Genomic DNA, 5,547 nt, shown 5'->3' with positions numbered 1-5,547 from the left:
TAATAAATTAAAAAAAAGAGCTTCTTATGGTTTGCTTCCTTCTCTGTTTTTATCTTCTTTTTCTTTCTCTTCCTCTATGTTCATCTGTTGTGTTCCTTAAATCCCACATATGAGTGAAATCATACATTTGTCTTTCTCTGACTCATTTCACTTCAAATGGTAAGATTTCATTCTTTTTGATCACAAAGTAATATCCCATTTTCTATATACACACCACACTTTCTTTATCCATTCATCAGTCAATGGACATTTGGGCTTTTTCCATAATTTGGCTCTTGTTGATAGTGCTGCTATAAACATTGGGGTCCATGTATCCCTTTGAATCATCATTTTTGTATCCTTTGGATAAATACCTAGTAGTGAAACTACTGGATTATAGGGTAGCTCTATTTTTAATTTTTTGAGGAACCTCCATACTGTTTTCCAGAGCAGCTGCACCAGTTTGCATTCCCACCAGCAGTGCAAAAGTGTTCCCCTTTCTCCACATCCTTGCCAACATCTGTTGTTTCCTGAGTATTACATAATCTAAGAATATTCTTAGTAGCAGAAAATGTATTTCACACATTATACATATTTAATATTTTAAAAATATAGCATAAACACAGGCCCACATAAATGAGGGAAAGGCTAACTCTAAAACTATGTGTGATTAACTATTTTCAAATTTTCTGTTAACATTTCATTAGTAGTTCTTTGTTAATTTGGGGGATTACACAGGTATTTCTGAGGATTCAAGCCAAAGTTTTAAAATAATAATCACAGAAAAAGTTAAGTTGAGAAATATCTATTTATTTACACAATATTTTCCAAGCACTAGGGAAAGATCTGTTTCCCAGGGCAATGGAATACCTGATCATGGCCCACTGGAGACACATGCCCACCGATACACAGTCAGAAGACATTCCATCACTGTGTTCCCTTCACTGTGTTAGGGCCTCAAGAAATAGTGGTGAACAAAAGTTATTCCTTTTATAAAAGTTATAGTCCAGCAGGGAAGGTAGACGTTGAACAAGTATTTACGGTTGTGACAAACGTTATGAAAGAAAAGTGTAAGTGGGGCAGAGGGAAATAGAAATGTACAATGGGGGTAACGTAGCCTGGAGAAGCAAGAGAAATTTCCTAAAGAAGTAACATTTCAATTCGTCTTGGTAAGAAAGAGTGAGAAAGAGTTAATCGAGTAAAGAAGACAACAGGGCTGGGGTTAGTGTGGAGAAAAGAGGTATGGAACCTGACTATGCAATCACCTGAGATGGAAACTATTCTAGAAATTGAACATTGGGCCAGTGTGCCTGAAGCTTGAGAGAAGAGGGAACAGTAAAATAAAATGAAAAAAAAAAAAAAAAAAAAGAACTGAAGAACTATGAGTTGCTGTGGGCCTAGTTACCATCACATGCTGGGAGGAACCTCAGCAGTCACAGCTGCCCCAGTCACCATCACTGCAACTGTGAGTGGTGAGGCTGGGACCCAGCAGCCACCTGCCCTTGGCACTGCTGACACCAAGCTGGGCTCCACTGGCAGCAGCCAGGGTGCAGGGAGTGGGCCCAGGTGACCTCACATGGGTGGTGCATGCCTGTGGGGGCAAGGTCATCGCAACAAAGGTTTGGGGAACAGTAAAATGGTTCAATGTAAGAAACAGATAAAGAAGATGTGATGCATTTATACAATGGAATACCATTTAGCTGTAAAAACAATGACATTTTGCCATTTGCAATGACACAGTTGGAGCTAGAGAGTATTATGCTAAGCAAAAAGTCAGAAAAAGATAAATACCATATGATTTCACTCATATGTGGAATTTAAGAAAAAAAACAAATGAGCAAAGAAGGGGGGGGAGTGAGAGAGGTAAACTAAGATATAGACTCTTAACTGTAGAGAACAAACTGATAGCTACCAGAGGGGAGGTGGGGGTGGGAGTGGGTGAAATAGGTGATGGGGATTAAGAAGTGTGCTTGTCATGATGAGCACTGGGTGATGTACAGAATTACTGAATCCACTAAATTCTACCCCTGAAACTAATATTGCACTGTATGTTAACTAACTGAAATTAAAAATAAAAACAAAAGAAAGAAAGAAAGAAAGAAAGAAAGAAAGAAAGAAAGAAAGAAAGAAGTGGATATAGTTTCATCAAAAGGAATGACACCAAGGAAGATGTGTTTGTACACCAGACTGCTATGAACAAGAATAATGCCAGGAAGTACCTTCACAGTATAGGAGATGGAGAGACTGTGGAATTTGATATTGTTGAAGGACAAGGAAAGGGTACAGAGGCAGCAAATGTCACAGGCCCTGGTAGAGCTCCAGTTCAAGGCTGCAAATATGCTTTGGTTGGTAACCACTATCAATGCTATCCATCCAGGGAGTCTTCCACACAATTACCTGCAGAAGTCCCAGAATAACCAGAGTTGCGGGGGGGTGGGGGGAGGACCCTATGGGCATCAACCACTGTCTTCCAACCCTTCTGTGCAGGGAGAAGTGGTAGAGGGAGCTGACAAGCCAGGTTCAGGAAAGTAAGGTAGACCAGCAAGACAGAATATGTATCAGGGTTATATACCATGATTCTGCAGGAGTTATCTTCCCCAAAGATAGCCTAGAGAGGATGGCTTTGAAGAAGATAATGAAAATCAAGATAAGACCCTATGCCAGCAGCCACCTCAACATAGGCAGACACCCAGAAAACTCTAAACCACACCATGGCAAAGAGACAATAGCAGTCAATCCAGAAGCTGAGAATTCATCGACTCCCAAAGTTGAGCAGATCAGGGCTGAGTAAGTACCTGCTTATCATCTATACTATCATCTGGTTTACTCACCTAACAAGAAGAAATGAATATGAAATTCCAGCAATAAGAAGTAAATGCAAGGTTGGAGCTGAAGATCTTAAGTGCTTGCTTTTTGCCCTTGACTACATAAATAGAATTATCTGCACTATCTATGCAGCATGGGGGTTTTATTATTTTTACCCAAAGATGTCTCTTTTTGGTAATGACAAGTGTAGTTTAAAAAAAAAAAAAACCTAGTTTTTCTCAATACATCTTTAAAGTTTTTTAAATTGTTCCATATCTGGTCACCTTAAGAAACTTAGGAACCTCATTTAAAAATTTTTTTTTCTTAACATTTAGTTTTGGGAGAGCGCAAGCAGGGGAGGGGCATAGAGAGGAGGACAGAGGATCTGAAACAGGCTCTGTGCTGACAGGCTGACAGCAGTGAGCCTGATGCGGGGTTCAAACTCATGAACCACGAGATTATGACCTGAGCCAAAGTCGGACGCCTAAACAACTGAGCCACCCACATTCCCCTAATTTTTTTTTTAATTTTAGATAGAGAGAACACAAGCAGGGGAGGGGGCAGAGGGAGAGGGGGAGAGAGAGAGAGAGAGAGAGAGAGAGAGAGAGAGAGAGAGAGAGAATCTTAAGCAGGATCCATGCTCAGCACAGAGCCTGATGTGGGGCTTGATCTCACAACCCTGGGATCATGACCTGAGCCGAAATCAAGACTTGGACACTCAACCAACTGAGCCACCCAGACACCCTTCATTTTTAATTTGTAATAAAAGTTTACAACTTGGGGGTTCCTGGCTGGCTCAGTTGGTAGAGCATGTGACTCTTGATCTCAGGGTTATGAGTTTGAGCCTCACATTGGGCATAGAGATTACTTCAAAATAAGATCTTTAAAAAAAAAGTTTCCAACTTGATTTTTTTCAAGAGTCAACCAACAGCAAGCACCTATTAATAAAGTTCTTGAAAGACAGACAGACAGAAAGAAAGAAAGAAAGAAAGAGAAAGAAAAAAGAGAAAGAAAGAAAAAGTTATATTTTGCTAGGCCTCATAGGACACCTTGCAGATTTTGAAGTGTATGTTAAAGAAAAGAGAAAGCCATAGAAGAGCCTTAAAACATGACCATGGATACACTAGAGAAGATGTATTTGGAGGGAATAAGAGATGATATTTGGGAACCACATAGGAGCTCACTATAGTAATCCAAGCATGAGATTATGGTGGATTATACCGGGGTGGCTATAGTGAGGATGGAGAAAAGTTTATGGGTTTAAGAGATATTTTAGAACAAAATCAACAATCCATGACATGGATTATTAAAAAGTAGTCTAACAGAACAATTTAATATAGAGGGTGGAAATATAAACTGATCAGAGAGACTGGGATTATTGGACTATATTGAGGGTCCATTTCAACCTGATGACTGTCATTTTCCCGGGATGTACTCCTGCAGCCAAGTGTTACTGAGCTTACCCAGAAATGCCGATTTTTCCAGGCCAAGTGTGAAACATAAACAACTCAGGAAATTCAGTGATGGCCAAGAGAGTGACTGGAATGCTGGACCATGGAATCCAGGCTGCATAAAGAAGATAATAAAGCAGGAACAGATAATATGAGGTAAAATGCATACTGAGAGTAGTTGAGAAAGCAAGTGCAAAGGCTAAGAGGTTGCTGGTGATCAGAAAAATGATGTATATATTGGCGATTTTCTAGACAATTTTGGGAATTGCTGAGATAGAAATGGAGGATAAGGTCACTGGCAATGAAGAGTTAACAAAATGAGAAGCTAGTATCGGAGCAGTGTGACCATATGGATGTGGAAGTCAACCAAGCTGATGACAGGGTTCCGAATGGAAAGAGAGACTATAAGCCAGATACCAAAGTCTCCACTGAATAATGGAAAGTGTCAAGGATGAGACAGAAGACAATCATGGGATGGGGAAAAATGAGTGTAAGAGTCTTAGCTTACCGACTGTTAAAAATACCAACTGTTAGAAACCATAATGTTAAGGGGTACCTGTGTGGCTCAGTCGATTAAGCGTCCAACTTCAGCTCAGGTCATGATCTTGAGGTTCGTGAGTTTGAGCCCCACATCAGGCTCTGTGCTGACAGCTCAGAGCCTACAGCCTGCTAAGGATTCTGTGTCTCCCTCTCTCTCTGTCCTTCCCCTGCTTGCACTCTCTCTCTCTCTCAAAAATAAACATACATTAAAAAAAAAAGAAAAACATAACGTTAAACAAACACACATACACACATGCTGGAAATTTTACACTAAGTTATAAACAGAAAGGGTTTAAATGGATGAAGGAAATTAACATTAACCGCGCACCTGCTATGTGTTGGTGCAGTGGAAGTCTATGCTTTTTCTGCTCCGAATACCTTCCCATTTTTCTTTCAGTAACACTATCTCCCGTTCGCTATAGAGAATGTTGTTCCCACTTTCTTCATGGTTCTGGTGAGGCTGCCAATGACTTAACCCAATCCCCCAGCCTTTGTAAAATCAGGTGACCTAATCTAGAACAATAAGAGTCTCTTTCCTGGGAATTTAAATCTTGACAAGAACTAAGACTGGTTGGAGATGATTCCACTCATGCATGAAAATAGCTGTACCCAGAAAACAGTCAACACTTCCTGCTGCAGAGATACCAAGAGTCTCCTAGTTCTGAAACTGGGTCGTTCATTTCTTCCTTGATTCTATGATTCTAATAGATCTGCTTCTCTGCCTTAAGTTTGGCAATGTTGGTTTCTGTTGCTTGTAACCCAAGAACTCTGA

At 40.2% G+C, this 5,547-nt stretch overlaps 1 pseudogene; it reads left to right on the top strand.

Annotated features, from left to right (window-relative positions):
- The first annotated feature begins 1,360 nt into the window (after positions 1-1,360).
- LOC115512966 lies at positions 1,361-2,770 on the top strand (annotated as a pseudogene).
- The last annotated feature ends 2,777 nt before the right edge of the window (positions 2,771-5,547 follow it).

Source organism: Lynx canadensis, chromosome B1 (assembly GCF_007474595.2).
Source record: "Lynx canadensis isolate LIC74 chromosome B1, mLynCan4.pri.v2, whole genome shotgun sequence".
NCBI classification, from domain to species: domain Eukaryota; kingdom Metazoa; phylum Chordata; class Mammalia; order Carnivora; family Felidae; genus Lynx; species Lynx canadensis.
Note: the sequence above shows the minus strand (reverse complement) of the source record. Positions and strands in the feature narration are given on the sequence as shown.